This window comes from Nicotiana tomentosiformis, chromosome 6 (assembly GCF_000390325.3).
Source record: "Nicotiana tomentosiformis chromosome 6, ASM39032v3, whole genome shotgun sequence".
Lineage (NCBI taxonomy): Eukaryota > Viridiplantae > Streptophyta > Magnoliopsida > Solanales > Solanaceae > Nicotiana > Nicotiana tomentosiformis.
The window spans coordinates 115,521,909-115,539,998 of NC_090817.1; the positions used below are offsets into that span (position 1 = coordinate 115,521,909).

At 39.8% G+C, this 18,090-nt stretch overlaps 1 pseudogene; it reads left to right on the top strand.

The window, feature by feature from the left end:
* Nucleotides 1-13,096: 13,096 nt before the first annotated feature.
* On the top strand, nt 13,097-16,483 carry LOC104085289 (bifunctional pinoresinol-lariciresinol reductase-like; annotated as a pseudogene).
* The last annotated feature ends 1,607 nt before the right edge of the window (nt 16,484-18,090 follow it).

Genomic DNA, 18,090 nt, shown 5'->3' on the forward strand with positions numbered 1-18,090 from the left:
GCCTTACCAACATATAAACCAAGCTTTTTTCTCACCATATCCTGAATTTCCTAACCTTTAATTCTAGGTTGTGAGGCAATTCTATCTCTAAAATGCTTTGCCAAATATTTTGAATTACACAAATAGTTGTAAGTGATTTTATGACATTTGTGTCTTGGATTGTAAGTCTTGATTGTGAAGTTTATACTCCTACCTTTCTTGCTAGCAAATAACAACCAAGGACAACTAATTTTGCATTTAATGCTGACCGTATGTGGCTCATTGTGATCCTTAACTAGCTGAATACCTTTCTTTATAGTATACTTGGTAACTGCTTCTCTAAATTCCTTCACATTCTCAAATACCATCCCAGTTGCCAAGTAACAATTTTGGTAGAAGGATCATAAACCACCATATTGGTTTTTTTCCTTCCCCTTAACTGTCCATATTATTTTTCCCATTTATATCATCATCAGATATAGGATCACCCTCCCCTTCCAGATCGGATTCAGAATCAAAGCTATCTGGATCTGAACTATCATAGTAAGGCTCATCATCACCTCCTAATTTGTCTCTCATATTTCTTTTTGGTTGATATATGTTCTCATAACCTTCATCAAGTCCAGCTTCACCTAAAAACCCATCAGGTTTTTCCTTCCTAAGTTTTCTCTTATTCTTTTGTCTATATTTCTTTAGATCTTCTTTAACAACCCTCAGCTGTTCATGGACATCACTTTCATAATCAAATGACCTCTCAGATTCATCACCAGATACTATTACTTCTTCTTGTTCTTCTTGTTCTTGTTCTTGTTCTTGTTCTTCTTCTTCTTCTTCTTCTTCTTCTTCTTCTTCTTCTTCTTCTTCCTGTTGATAATCAGCAGCAGTGTCCTCTTCAATATCAGCAACAACATATTCTTCTTCTTCTGAAGAGGAAGTCCAATCTATGAGTGAATCCTCTTCTTGAGTGGTATTCAAAGGAGTAGGTAACCCTAGATCTGGGTTTGCAGCAGTAGTATTTAAAGGAGGACCACAGGGAACAAAAGATTCCCTGTTGTCTTGTTGTGTGCTGGAAGATGCATTAAAAGGCTCATCCACATGGCTTATTTGGCTACCCTCTATACCATCCACCTCCTCAAATTGTGAGTCAGAAGAGACAAAAATGTCTATTATGTCCCCATTGTTTAATAACATAGCAAGGTCCATTAAATCCCTATCTTTTGTTAATTCAACCAAATTGCCACTCATAATGTAAGTTTTTCCTAACTTTTTAATCCCAAAATTCTTAGCATAATCAGATAACTCTGGTATTGACAAGTGGTGAGAGTCTACATTAGTCACTTGTTCAACCCTACCCCTAACATATAAATGTCCTACCTTACTCACCAATATCCCACCACTTTTTCATGTTAAATTCAAATACTTAACATCCATGAGAGCCTACACAATAATAAAAAACAGTAAAAAATAACTCTCAAGACATACATATACAGAAGATTACAAATAAACAGTAAAAAAAATTAACAAACAACATAAAAGCCTTGATTTTTAAGAGCATATAAATATAAACCCTAATCGGCATGCATGAAAAAATCATAAATTTTTACTTGTTACAAACTACGATTCTCACAACCCTAAACTATTTTCAGAATCTATTCAAACCCTAGTCACAAATTAAAGGAAAGATTTGACTATACATCATACTAACATAAAGAGGCACACATACCTTCAAATGTGGAGTGAAAACAATAGAAATTTTGGCAAGAATCAAAGAAACCCAGCATGTTTTAGCTCCTCCACATTCGGCTCTAATTTACCCTAAATCAAGATGATCTAGAATTTAGCAGCACCTCAACGGAGAACCCTATCAAATCCCAAAATCAAGCTCAAGCACTCACAATCATCTCTGTCATTGATGGAAGTGAAGTGGTGAGAAACCCTAGATTCTCTCTATGTTATCGACCAAATGAACTGATGGCCGAAGAAAGATGGGTTAAATTTGAGGGGTTAATTTTAAAGGTGGGTCGGGTATTTTGACAGGGTACCCGAATTATTTCCACCGTGAACAGCCACATCAGCAAACATTTAAACGTATATAACGCGTGTATTCACGATACAAAGGTTTACTAGGTTAGGGGGGGTAATAACATACGAAAAAATAAGCGTGAGGGGGTAATTTAAATTACGTATAGTTAAGGTGTACGTTCATTAAAAAGTGCCAAGTTTAGGGGGGTCTTTACCTATTCTGCCTTTTTACTATTTTTAATAGTTGTTAGTTTATTAGTTTAAAGAAAGAATTGTTGTCTTTATAACTTAAAAATTGTTTAAGCTTGTTTTATTAGTTTTATTGAATAGTGGTTCAGAATTTACCAGAAAAAATAAGTGAGCTATCGATTGATGATTTTAAAAGAAAAAAAAAATAAATGAAATAAAATTTCCAGCAATAGTGCGAAAGATTTTAAACTTTTTGATGGCATGATCTGTAAGTTGTAGGTGCACAATCAAAAGAGGGAAAAAAATAAAAATTATTAAATTACCTATGGAGTAGTGACCCAAGAAATAATATCAATATTAATGTATTAAATACGGCTTTCTTGATTTTAAAGAGAAGTGTATACGGTCGAAATACATTCCGGCCTTCGTATGATCGATTGGGGTCGAAACATAATGGATCAAAGAAATACTTCGTAATATCGAGATGGGTTCCAAAGGTGGTACAAACAAAGCTTCATATTTCGGGTATAGATCAAACACCGAGTTCGAAGTCATTATCGAGCTCGGGTCCGAATCGAACTATGATGAAATGATTTCGAGCTTAAGGGGAAGAGGCCAACCGGATCGAGTCCGAATTATCACCTGATCTCGAGTCCATATCGAGTTCCAGAAGCAATACCGACCAGCACCGAGGCCGATCGAGCTCGAGCTCACAGACAAGAGCCGTTGCAAACACACTAAGGGAGAGAATCTCGGCGGAAATTAGGAAAAAACTGATTTATCATGGGTTCTCCACTATGAATTTTTAATTATGTCTAAAGTAGGATCCTCCACTATAAAGTGGCTATATTTCTGTAGATGGCAGTTTTTTGGCTTACATTGTAATTCAAGAACCATATTCTCCTATATTGAAGAGTTATTCTTTTAAGCTTCATAAATTGATTCAACTTGCTTAGTCCTAAAAATCATCTTCTTTACAACCTTATTTACTTTGCATTCTTTGCAATCCATATTTGATATTTCTATTTATCCTTACGATTTGTATTAATCTATATCACATATCCTTAGAACTACATACAAATTTAACTCCATCCTTTTTTCGGGTAAACAGTTTGGCGCCCACCGTGGGGCTAAGCATAACAGTGGTTATTTGATACAAATCTGCAAAAACACACCATTTTGTGCTTGTTTCCGAAAGTATCTCGGATTTCGGATTAGCAATGACTAACTACCAATCAAATGGCCTTACCTATCGACAACAAAGCTGGTTTTCAATATGAGAACAACAACTTGACACCTAATACCGAAAGACCACTTGTCAACGCCGTTGGAGCTCGGATCAGAGTGCCGATTGATATCAATTCACATGTGGCCATTATGGCGAACATACATTCTGAACCTGAAAATAACATTCATGGTGGCACTCGGTCTGCAGCTCGAAACGCCCATAATTTTTGGAAAACGATGTAAGCTTGCGTATGATTTTTGAAATGTTACAAGCCCAACAAGTAGCGATAGCTCAGTTGCATAGCCAAACCCAGCTACCAAGCAGGCCGGAGCCCAGTCCACCCCGAGAAATTGCCCACAGAACAGAGCCAGCCATAGTGAGGTCAAATGAGCATGAATCGGGGACTACTCCCGAAATCGTTAAAATACTCTAGGAGCTCACAAAACGAGTCAAATCCAATGATAAAAAAGTAGAAACATATAATTCGAGGGTCGATCAGATCCCGGGGGCTCCACCAATGATAAAAGGGCTGAATTCCAAAAGATTCGTGCAAAAGCCTTTCCCCTCGAGTGCAGCCCCAAAACTAATCACCAAAAAATTCCGTATGCCTAAAATTCTCAAATATAACGGAACGACCGATCTCAACAAACACGTCACCTCTTACACGTGCTCCATCAAGGGTAATGATTTGGAGGATGATGAAATCGAATTTATGTTATTGAAAAAGTTTAGAGAGACCCTCTCGAAGGGAGCAATGATTTGGTAACACAATCTACCACCGAATTCGATCGATTCATTTTCCATTTTAGCAAATTCTTTCGTAAAGGCACATGCCGAGGCCATAAGGTCGCAACGAGGAAATCAGACATTTTCAAGGTAAGACAAAAGGATAACGAGATGCTAAGGGAGTTCGTATCTCGTTTTTATATGGAACGAATGGATCTGCCATCAGTCACAGACGATTTGGCTGTTCAGGCTTTAACTCAACGTTTGAAAGAACGAAGTTCGACGGCATCACAGCGACTGAAGCATAACTTGATCGAGTACCTAGATATCACTTCGGTCGACGTGCACAATCGGTACCAATCAAAAATTTGAGTCGAAGATGATCAGTTGGGGGCTGAACCCGCTGCTCGAAGGGATATCAATCGATAATAAGGTACGATTAGGGATCGATATCGACCGTATAATGGAAACCACATAATCAATGAATCGATACGTAACCCCGGACAAATCAACAAAAGAAGTAATCGAGGTCAAGGGTCTCAGGGACTGATGAACAGAAGTGGGTTCGACAGGCCTACCAGATCTAAGGAAGCGCCTCGGTTATCGGAGTATAACTTTAGCATTGATGCATCCGCCATCGTGTCGGCTATCGGATGCATCAAAGACACTAAATTGCCTCGACAGGTAGCCCGGTTATTCAATAAAGGGCACCTTCGAGAATTTTTAAGCGACAGGGCAAAGAACCATTTCAAAAATAGGGATTTTGGCATGCAAAACGAACAAGAAGAACCACATCACGTCATTCACATGATCATAGGCGGTGTCGATACCCCTCAAGGGCCGGTGCTTAAATGCACTACGACATCGATTGTGAGATAAAAACGATCTCGAACTCAGGATTACACACCCATAGGAACTTTTGTCCTTCAATGATGAAGATGCAGAAGGAGTCATACAACCTCATAACGATTCACTGATAATATTTGTACTCATGAATAAAACTAAAGTTAAGCATGTATTAATTGATCCAGGGAGCTCGGCCAACGTCATTTGATTGAAGGTCGTACAACAACTCGGTCTACAGGACCAGATCGTACCGGCGACCCTGGTCCTAAACGGATTCAATATGGTATGTGAAACCACTAAAGGCGAGATAATTCTACCGATAAACGTGGACGGGACCTTCCAGGAAATGAAGTTCCACGTAATCGAAGGCGACATGAGGTACAATTCTCTTTTTGGAAGGCCATGGATCCACAACATGAGAGCAGTACCTTCGACCCTACACCAGGTTCTTAAATTTCCAACATCGAGGGAGGTCATAACAGTGTACGTAGAGCAACCGGCCGCAAGAGAAATGTTTGCCATCGAGGAAGCGAATCCGATATCCTCGCCTTCTCCAATAAAGGGATCGAGCTCAAAAGAGGAACAAAATGCCAAATAGCAATCATAGACACCGGCTTTAACCCAACCAGAAAATTAGAAGATCTATGAAGATGATGACCATAGGATTCCTCGATCCTTCGTGCTTCCTGATGATTCCGATGCTACCCAATCAACGATCGAAGAATTGGAGCAAGTCATATTAATCGAGCGTTTGCCCAAATGAAAGGTATACCTGGGAACAGGATTAACCCCCGAACTCAGGAAAAGACTTATTCAATTTCTTATCTATAACATGGATTGTTTTGCTTGGTCCCATTTAGATATAACAGGAATCCCACCGGATATAACGACACATCGGCTAAGCTTGGACCCTAGGTTCAGACCGGTGAAGCAAAAGAGAAGACCCAAGTCAGAGGTAATGCAAGCATTCATAAAGGACGAGGTAACCAAACTTCTCAAAATATGGTCTATTAGGGAGGTGAAATATCCTGAATGGTTAGCCAATGTAGTTGTAGTGCCTAAAAAGGGAACAAACTTAGAATGTGTGTAGATTATAAGGATTTGAATAAAGCATGCACCAAAGATTCTTTTACGCTACCCAACATCGAGCGCATGATCGATGCCATGGCCGGCCACGAGATCCTTACTTTTCTCTATGCCTATTCCGGGTATAATCAAATCCAAATGAATCCGGAAGACCAGGAAAATACTTCATTTGTCACCAAATATGGAACATATTGTTTTAAAGTTATGCCCTTCAGGCTAAAAAATGTAGGAGCTACTTACCAACATTTAGTAAATAAAATGTTCGAGGAATAAATAGGTAAATCAATGGAATTTTATATTGATGACATGCTTGTTAAGTCCCTGCGCGCAGAGGACCATTTGGCCCATTTGCAGGAAGCATTCAAGTTTTTAAGGAAATACAACATGAAGCTCAACCCCGAGAAGGGTGATTTCGGGGTCAGTTCGGGCAAGTTCCTCGACTGCATGGTGTCAAATCGGGGGATCGAGATTAACCCCGATAAAATCAAGGCCATCGAAGACTTCGCCATTATGGACAGCGTAAAAGCCATACAGAGGCTAACGGGACGGATTGCAGCCTTAGGCCGATTCATTTCAAGGTCGTCAGATCGAAGTCACCAATTTTTTTCTCTTCTAAAAAAGAAGAACTATTTCGCTTGGACCCCGGAATGCCAACAGGCATTAGAGAAATTAAAGCGATATCTATCGAGCCCGCCACTGCTTCATACTCCAAAAACAGACAAAAAACGTTGCTTGTACTTGGCAGTATCGGAAATTGCAGTAAGCGGTGTCCTAGTTCGAGAAGAGCAAGGTACATAATTTCCCATTTATTAGATAAGTCGAACCTTAGGAGAAGCAGAAGCTAGATATCCGTACCTAGAAAAATTGGCACTTGCACTGATAAGCGCCTCTAGAAAGTTAAGATCGTACTTTCAATGTCACCCCATATGCGTATTAACCACTTACCCGCTTCGTAATATTTTGCACAAGCCCGAACTATCAGGCCGATTTGCGAAATGGGCCATCGAACTTAGTGGGAAAGACATCGAGTATCAACCCCGTATGGCTATCAAGTCTCAAACTTTAGCAGACTTTGTGGCCGATTTCATGCCGACCATCGTACTCGAAGTCGAAAAAGAACTCTTATTGAAGTCGGGTACAACATCGGGGGTATGGACCCTTTTTACGGACGGGGCTTTGAACGCGAAGGGGTCCAGGCTAGGCATCGTTTTAAAGCCACCCACAGGTAACACTATTAGGCAATCTATCAAAACTACTAGGTTGACTAACATCGAGGCTGAGAATGAGGCCATGATTGCAGGTCTCGAGCTAGCTAAACGCTTGGGAGCAGAAGTCATTGAAGCCAAGTGTGACTCTTTATTGGTGGTAAATCAAGTAAACAAAGAATGGAGTTTACAGCATGTTCCACGAGAGCAGAATAGTGAGGCTGAAGCACTTGCAAATTTGGGATCATCGATCGAGGAAGGCGAAATAAGCTCGGGGACTGTCGTTCAACTTTCGAGATCCATGATCAAAGAAGGTCATGCCGAGATAAATTCTATGAGACTGACCTGGCATTGGAGGAATAAGTATATTGAATACTTAAAGAATGGAAAGCTCCCATCGGACCCTAAATATTCGAGGGCCCTACGAACCAATGCTGCTCGATTCATATTAACTGCAGATGGAACGCTATACCGAAAGATATTTGATGGACCATTGGCAGTATGCTTAGGCCCAGGAGACACCGATTACATCCTACGTGAGGTGCACGAGGGCACTTGTGGAAATCACTCCAGTGCCGATTCATTAGTCCGAAAAATAATCAAGGCAGGGTATTATTGGATCGATATGGGCAAAGATGCAAATGAGTTTGTTCGAAAATATGACAAATGTCAAAGGTTTGCACCAATGATCCATTAGCCCGAAGAGCAACTTCACTCAGTCCTATCCCTATGGCCATTCATGAAATGGGGAATGGATATCGTCGGCCCTCTGCCATCAGCCCCAGGTAAAGCTAAGTTCATTTTATTTATGACTGACTATTTCTCTAAATGGGTTGAAGCACAGGCGTTCGTGAAAGTAAGAGAGAAAGAGGTTATAGACTTTATCTGGGATCATATCGTATGTCGATTCGGGATACCTACTGAAATAGTGTGTGACAATGAGAAACAGTTTGTCGGCAGCAAAGTGACTAAATTCTTCGAAGACAACAAAATAAAAAGGATATTATCAACACTGTATCACCCCAGTGGGAATGGACAGGCCGAATAAACGAACAAAACTATCATTCAAAACCTAAAGAAGAGGCTGAGCGACGCTAAAGGAAAATGGAGAGAAATCCTACCTGAAGTCCTTTGGGCATTTCGAACAATATCAAAATCTAGTACGGGGGCAACCCCGTTCTCCTTAGTATATGGCTTCGAAGCCTTGATTCCAGTCGAAGTAGGGGAACCCAGTGCCAGGTTTCGATATACAATAGAAGAATCAAATAAGGAGGCTATTAACACTTGCCTCGAATTATCGGATGAAAAACGAGAAACTGCTCTCGTCCAATTGGCCGCCCAAAAGCAGCGAATCTAAAGATACTATAATCGAAGAACCAAGCTTCGCCATTTTAAACTCGGGGATTTAGTGCTAAGGAAAGTCACCCTCAGTACTCGAAATCCAAATGAAGGAAAACTAGGACCAAACTGGGAAGGACCATATCAAGTTCTCGAAATTGTCGGATAAGGATCATACAAGCTCCGTGTTATAAACGGAAAACAACTATCAAGAAATTAGAATGTGTCGCACCTAAAACGATACTACTGCTAAGATACGACCCTCCCATATTCATTTATATTTCGAAACTAACCCCTGCAGGAGTCCGATCAGGAGCTAGGATGAATCCTTCAATACGAAGCCCTAGGTCGGGAAGCACACATTGCACTCTTTTTACCTTAGACCGGTTTTATCCCAAATGGCTTTTTCGGCAAGATTTTTAATGAGGCAACCAATAATCGTGCTAAACTTAGAAACAATTCGGCAGTATCCGAGGCCTCTTTGCAATCGACCTCGAATACTGGTGGGGCACTAACCCTCAAATATATCAAGTTCTGATGCAAGAAAGTTATTTCGTAGCAACAGGGTTCCAATAGGAAAAGTTTTAAGATCCAAATAGTCAGTACGAACCATGCTCATGTAGTTTGCCCGAGCCCTGACGCAAAACATGAACACATGTATAAAGACTTGCAAAGAAAGCTCTCTTCTTTACCGATATCTTATATCCAAGATAAATTCCTCGATTTTCGAGATTTATTATGCAAACAGGATTTAGATAAATCTCCGAGTCCGAGAAAGTACTCACTCGACTATTACGCCTACGGGCTACATCACTTCGAGTTCAAAAACATTCACTTGACTATTACGCCTACGGGCAACATAACTTCGAGTTCGAATCATTCACTCGACCATTAAGACCACAGGCTACATTTCTTCGAGTTCGAAAAAGTTCACTCGACCATTATGCCTACGGGCTACATTACTTCGAGTTCGACTCATTCACTCGACCATTACACCTACGGGCTACATTACTTCGAGTTCGAAACATTCACTCGACTAATATGCCTATGGGCTACATTACTTCGAGTTCAAAAAAATTCACTCTACCACTACGCCTACGGGCAATATTACTTCGAGTTTGATTCATTCACTCGACCATTACGCCTACGGGATACACTACTTTGAGTTCAAAAATATTATACTCGACTATTACGCCTACGAGCTACATTATTTCGAGTTCGAATCATTCACTCGACCATTACGCCTACATGCTACATTACTTTGAGTTCGAATCACACACTCGAACATTAAGCTCACAGGCTACATTTCTTCGAGTTCGAAAAAATTCAGTCGACCATTACAACTACGGGCTACATTACTTCGAGTTCGACTCATTCACTCGACCATTACGCCTACGGGCTACATTACTTTGAGTTCGACAACATTCACTCGACTATTACGCCTACGAGCTACATTATTTCGAGTTCGAATCATTCACTCGACCATTACACCTAAGGGCTACATTACTTCGAGTTCGAATCATTCACTCGGCCATTAAGCCCACAGGCTACATTTCTTCGAGTTTGAAAAAATTCACTCGACCATTATGCCTACGGGCTACATTACTTCGAGTTCGACTCATTCACTCGACCATTTCGCCTACGAGCTACATTACTTCGAGTTCAAAAATATTCACTCGACTATTACGCCTACGGGCTATATTATTTTGAGTTCAAATCATTCACTCGACCGTTATGCCTATGGGCTATATTACTTCGAGTTCGAAATCACTCACTCGATTATTAAGCCTACGGGCTACATTACTTCTAGTTCAAATCATTCACTCGACTACTAAGCCTACGTGCTACTTCTATTTCAAGTTCGAGCAAGAACTCACTCGACCATTACGCCTACAGGCTACATCACTTCGAGTTCGAAACATTGACTCGACTACTAAGCCTACGGGCTATTTTTATTTCGAGTTCAAGCAAGCACTCACTTGATCATTACGCCTATGACCACGAGTGCATCCGCATCAGCCTTTGCCTTTTCGGCGTTGGATTCGGCCTTGGCAAGTTCAGAGGCCAATCGAGCTGCGAGCTCCTCTACTCTTCTTTCTTGAATCGAGCTTTTCTCCTTCATACTTTGAAGTTGGTTTTAGGCCGATGATAATTGAGCTTGAGCAGTTTCTTTCTCTGCAGCAAAGCGGTCCATACCTTTTTTCCACTTCAAAGACTCCGCTTTTATCTCATCGACCTCCTCACGGAGTTTCGCGATCATCTCAATTTTCTGCTGCAGCTGTGAGACCAAAAAATTAGCCATCATTCCGGTATCGAGCCCATAGGCTTTTAAAAGTAGCATTACCTACTCGGACAAATCGGTCTGATCTTGGTAAGCTTTGGCCAACTCAGCTCGAAGGTCTTTTATTTCCTTTTCCCTTTGCCCTAAGAGGAGTTTAAGGGAGTTCCTCTCCTTCGTAACCCGTTGAAGGTCGGCCTCATATCGACGCAGCTCAGTTCGGGACTGAGAACATGCTTCTCGATGAATTTCCGCGGCCTATAAATAAAGAAGAAACGAAGTTAGAAAAGAAAAGCAAACATAAAGGTAATGCCAAATAATTTAAGGCTTACCTGATTCAAAGCCTGCTGCACTCCGTGAAAAAGATCTGATGTGTCACTTGTGCCGGTAGCATCCTTGACACCGGTAAACAGGTCATGAAAAGGATCACTTGGAAAAAGCAGGGAAGGTGGGTGAGTCTTCGATTGCTACTGCCCCAAGTGAATCACTTGGAGCATTCTCTTCGATTCGAAGAGATTCGGGGAGAGCCCCTTCAGACATATCCCCCATCCGCTGGCTGAGCCTTATGGACCACCATTGATTCTGCTGCCTGTGGAACGTTGGTGGTCTTCTTCGTTCGGGCCGCCAGTGCGGACCCATCATTTTCTTCTTCTTCTTCTTCATTCCTCAGACGCAGAACTAATTCTACGGTCAAAGGAATGGTATTTTTGTTCGGCTTACGAGCCATCCTCTTCTTCGATTTTTGATTTTCGGGAACGGGGGCTCTTTTCCTCTTATTATCTTTCACCGGCTTTGGGACAGAGGCTGAAACCTCTTCCTCGATGGACGAGGGCCTCAAAAATGCATCTTTGCCCACACCTACATGCGAGAAATTTTATTAAAGTGTATGAAAAGCATCTTGTTCGAACTACCAAAAAATACGAGAAAGGGGCTTACCATGATTTTTGGCCTCCCATCGTCCCTTTGACAAGTCACGCCATGAGCACTCGGTGTGTGAGGAGGTCAAAACCAGATCCCGTACCCAGTTCTTGAGATCGGGCATTGCACCGGGCATCCAGGGAACCGTTGCATCACAAAAGGGGGAATATCGGTGAGAAAGAAAATGAAAGGACAAAATAGTAGGAGATAACAACAGAATTACACTTATGCTTCATGTTCCACTCCTTGGGAAAATGCATCTTTTCGGTCGGAATCAGGTCGTAAGTCCTTACTCGAACGAACCTGCCCATCCAGCCTCGATCCCTATCCTCATCTATGCTTGAGAATAGAGCCTTGGTAGCTCGACGTTGAAGTTTTATTAACCCTCCTCGAAAAAGGCGAGGACGGTACAATCGAACGAGATGACCGAGGGTGAAAGGCATCCCCTCGATTTTGCTCACAAAATATCGGATCAAAATAACGATCCGCCAAAAAGAAGGATGAATCTGTCCTAGAGTTATTAGGTATTTACGACAAAAATCTATGATAACGGGGTCGAGGAGACCTAATGTGAAAGGCTAAGTGTACACACTTAAAAACTTTCTCATGTGAGTAGTAATATCCTCTTCGGGAGACGGCACTATCACTTCTTTGTTCCCCCAGTTACAATCTTTTTTTATTTGCTCGATATACCCCCCGATTATCGAACAAATATATCTCGATACGGGCTCACGTCGGCTAGGAACCGGTGAACCTTTATCGAGTTTGAAATCGGAGGTAACAACACACGCCGCCAGAACACACTCTTCAGGCTGTGGATCCACCGGTGTTTTGTCGGCGGCAGATTAGGAAGAAGAAGCTTTTTCTTTTTGGGGGACGGTTTTTGATGTCTTCACCATTTTTAGATTGAAGAGACTAAAAAGAACTTGACAAATTTTCTGAAGATTTAAGAAGTAAAAGTGATGAATGGCGGACGAAAAGGTTATTTATAGGGTGAAACAATGACGGTTCAATATCAGCGGTGGCCGACCACCGTCTGACATGCGTTAAATGCCTTAAAAACTAAATCGACGGGACAGCTATCACGTGTGTCATGATCGGGCCCAATATGAACGCTAGCTTGTAATCCAATCGAGCCATTGAGAAATCATATCGTTTCTCACCACGTCCTTCCCGAGGAATGAGGGGACTATCTGTATACGGTCGAAATAGATTCCGGCCTTCGTACGATTGATCGGGGTCGAAAAATAATGGATCAAAGAAATACTTCATAATATCGAGATGGGTTCCGAAGGTGGTACAAACAAAGGTTCAGATTTTGGGTATAGATCAAACACCGAGTTCGAAGTCATTATCGAGCTCGGGTCCGAATCGAACTATGATGAGATGATTTCGAGGTTAAGGGGCAGAGGCCAACCGGGATCGAGTCTGAATTATCACGTGATCCCGAGTCCATATCGAGTTCCAGAAGCAATACCGACCAACACCGAGGCCGATCGAGCTCGAGCTCACAGACAAGAGCCGTTACAAATACACTAAGGGAGAGAATTTCGGCGGAAATTAGGAAAAAACTGATTTATCATGGGTTCTCCACTATATATTTTTAATTATGTCTAAAGTAGGATCCTCCACTATAAAGAGGATGGCTACATTTCTGTAGGTGGCAGTTTTTTGGCTTACATTATAATTCAAGCACCATATTCTCCTATATTGAAGAGTTATTCTTTTAAGCTTCATAAATTGATTCTACATGCTTAGTCCTAAAAATCATCTTCTTTACAACCTTATTTACTTTGCATTCTTTGCAATCCATATTTGATATTTCTATTTATCCTTACGATTTGTATTAATCTATATCACATATCCTTAGAACTACATACAAATTCAACTTCATCCGTTTTTAAGTTGCTTTTACCTAAAAGTATAGTATTTCCCAAGTAAAAATTATCTCCTGAAGCGCTACCTTTTCATATTTGTTCATATGAGTTTAAAACTAATAAAGAAGATAACTACAAGTTAGGCTGTATAGATGTTATTTTCAAATACTTCTAATCTTTTTGAAAAGTAATCATTGAGCCCCTTTTTACATTTGATTCAACTTTATTAAGTTTTCTACACATTTTAATATTTTCCATCAAACTAAGTTATAAAAACATCAGAATTGAAACCTAACTAATCACTTCGATTTCACAAAATCTTGCAAATAAGCAAAGAAGAAAGGGTTAAAATCAAGGAGCTATATCAGTAGCTTAAACTTGTATCAATAGCACCCAATGATTATGGTGGGAAGGATAGGATCTCTCCGCCCTTAATTAGAGATCTTGAGTTTAAGTGGGCATTATGCGGCTCAAATTAATCATTCATTAAATGAGTACCGGACACCGAGTGAAAAACAAAAAACATTCTTGTATCAATAGCATGCGTTTGCAGCTTCGCGTCTCAGTTTCACAAGAAAATAAAATATAATTTTAATGTCACAAAAAAAAAGGAGTAAAATCTGAAATTTAAAAAGGCCTTGTACTCCAAGACAAAACCCACAACAGAAGGAAAATAAAACAAAATTAACATAAAGAAGATCCATTCTATAAATAGGCAATGAAGTACTAGCATATATAACAATTCATTAACAAAAGAGGAAGAAATTAATATATTGATATGGGAAAAAAAATTGTTGGTTGTAGGAGGAACAAGGTACCTTGGGAAGAGATTAGTGAAGGCTAGTTTAGCAAATGGTAATGATACCTACATTTTGCATCGTCCAGAAATAGGAGTTGATATTGAGAAAGTTGAAATGCTTATTTCTTTTAAGATACAAGGAGCTCATCTTGTTTCTGCTTCTTTAAATGATCATCGGAGCCTTGTCGACGCCGTTAAACTCGCCGATGTTGTCATCTGTGCCATCTCCGGCGTCCATATTCGTAGCCATCATATCTTACTTCAGTTTAAGCTTGTGGATGCCATCAAAGATGCTGGAAATATCAAGGTATAATATAATTAATGAAGTGTTTACTCATGCATAGCTAGCTCGTTAATTAACAATTAACTATGCTTAAAAGCATATCCATAATTTAAACATGACCGATTCGACTTTTAAAATATTACGATTGAGATTATTGCACTTTTTAATACAATATATAATTTTGAGCCTAACTTACTAAAAAAAAGGAAAAAATAAAAAATGTAAGATGTGTTTGTTTTTCCAAAAGCTGTGCAACTTTCTCTACGGTATAACTGGTGGTGTCGAAGACAAACTTCAACATGTTATAAATTTTTCTAAAAGTCCGAAGTTTTAATTAGATTCAAAAATCAGAGAACCCTCACGTGGATCGCATGAAGAAAGTCTCAAAAAGTCTTTGCTTCTCACTGGTATCCAGGCCGGGGGTACGTTGCGTACTTCTTCCTGTAAAGGTTCGTTTGGTTTTAATACGGTTTATGTCGGGATAAGTTATGCTGAGATTAGTTATGATGAGATTAATTATTATAGTATTATTTTTTATCCACTGCTTGGTATGTTGTATTAAAAATGACAATTGTATAATTTCTAAGAAGAAAATATAAGTTATTCCGGCACTAATTACTACACCCTCTACAAGGTGTAAGTTATCTCGGTACTAATTTTAATTCCGGTATAACTTATACCAAGTTTGCTAACCAAACAAAGTATTAAGGTTGTATTAAATTTTTATACCAATACCTTCTTATATCTCATACCAAACGAACCGTAAGAGTTTATTTTTTTTACATTATCAAGTTAAGTACTTAAGTTGACTTACATTTAATAACACGTCATTTATCATATAATTGGTTCGACACAATTAAATTGTACTCTAGTGTAAAAGATTATAGTACATAGCTTAAACTCTTAGTTAATGATATTAGCACGTACACGGTTACGTCGCATTTGTTTCTGAAATTATTCAGAACTTGCAAAAAAAAGTTGGAAAAATTAATTGAAAGTATCATTGAGTTTAGGCACATTGAGTGTGGCGCGAAAGTATCATAGCACTTCGAACATAATATAACACTTATTCATCAAAACTGATAATATATTCATAATTATAATATGGATGTGTATTTGAGGTTCGGCAGTTTAAATCATTGCCAAGACAATTCATTTGGGATATGAAATATTTGAAAATATAAAATTGTACAGACATTTTTGCCTTCTGAGTTTGGAACGGATCCAGCAAGAATGGAAATTAATGCATTGGAGCCAGGTAGAGTGACATTTGATGATAAAATGGTGGTGAGAAAAGCGATAGAAGAAGCTCACATTCCTTACACTTATGTCTCTGCTAACTGCTTTGCTGGTTACTTCCTCGGTGGTCTTTATCAAATTGGCCACATTCTTTCTTCTACTGATTCTGTTGTTTTGCTCGGAAATGGCAACCAGAAAGGTAATTTGTTTGTATAAGTTCCTTTTATCTTTCTGTATAAGTCCCAATTTGATTGCCATTTCCAAAAGAATGAAAATATTGTATTAATTTTCCCTTTTGTTTGGTTCCATAAAAAACAGAGCTTGAATATGCAGAACAAGTTGGAATGTGTCACTATTATTACGTTTGCTATGAAGGATGCCTTGTTAATTTTGAAATAGGAGAAAAAGGAGAAGAGGCATCCAAACTCTATCCAGAGGTTAACTACACAACAGTCCAATTTCGCTATTAATAAACTATTTTCTTTTATCAGATTTTGTGATATAAATTATTTAATCTCATATTTTAATTTTTAATGCCCGGGCGAAAGGCGGGTAAATACACTAGTTGAATTTATATGTTGCATCTGCTGCCATTACGTGTATGTCCACTATGATATCGATGACATTACCTTCTCCGGTCCTCTCTAAAGTTCCTTGAAGTAAAATAGAATACTAATTTGAAATTATTAGACGATATAGGTAATTGATAACTAAATGTTATTATTTAAAAGGAATATTTGAATAAAAAGTTAAGACATACTATCAATTACTAAATTACCTCAAATCTCATAAAGTATGCTTTACACTTGTGCATAAAAATAACTTTTCTTCTTGATGATTCATGCATAATTATTCTATATATTTCAATTGAAATTCAAAACCGTAGTTAGCGAGCTTAGACATACTCTTGTTTATACACAATAAATAGGTAATTAAATATTATGTACAACACTAAACAAGAGTAAGTTAATTATCTATTTGTGATGAAAAAAGTTAAATATCACAAGAATAAGAATAAATTTTGAACTTTGATTTAAAAATATTTACCTCTAGTAATATTTAAAGATAGGAGTTGATAAAAATATTCAGAATAATACTATTAACAAAGAGAGTTGGTGTATTTTGCTTTAATTTATGCTCTTTACTCTTCCTTAAAATAAAAATAACTAAATTTAAATGACCCAAGTCTCTTTTGAAATAAATATGTGTATTTTTATCGTTTAAACTCTCCGGAGAAATGGGTCCTCTTGTCCTGCAGCATCTGGTCTCTACCCCTCTGGCGGTAGCCCTCAATCCTCCGAGTAATCTTCACGACTAGCTAATAATCAGTAACCATCTCCACCTCCCGGGCCATACAAGCTCGAATATTGGGGTGCAACCCCGCAACAAATCTCCGCACTCTCTCTGCGTCGATAGGAATTATCATGAGTGTGTGGCGAGACAACTCGGAGAATCTCGCCTCATAATCGGTCACTGACATCTGACCCTGCTCGAGTTGCTCGAACTGACCTCGCAACTCTTCCCTCTGAGAGGGTTGGAATATACCTGTCCAAGAAAAGCTGTATAAACTGGTCCCAAGTCATGGGAGGAGAACCCGCTAGTCTGCCAAGAAGATAAGACTGCCACCATCTACGGGCCCTGCCCTCTAGCTGGAAGGTAGTGAAATCCACCCCATGGGACTCTAATATCCTCATGTTGTGCAGTCTGTCCCTGCACCAATCAATGAAGTCATGAGGATCCTCATGTCGTTCACCCCCGAAGATAGGAGGGTGTAGCCTAGTCCATCTGTCCAATAGCTTTTGTGGATCGCCGTCCGCAACTGATCTAGGCTCAGATGCAACCGCTGCAACTGGCTGGGCTCCGCCCACGGGTAGTGTACCGGGAGTCTGATATACTGCAGTTGCATGCCCCAGAGCCTATGTAGTAGGGGTCGGTGCCCCCCCCCCGCTTGAGATGTGGCTGGGTCTGTTGGAAATAAACCAGCCTGAGTCATAGTGTCCATGAACCGCAGCATACGGCCCATGACCTCCTGAAAACCTGGTGCTAACATGAAATCTACCGGGGCTGGATCTGCAGC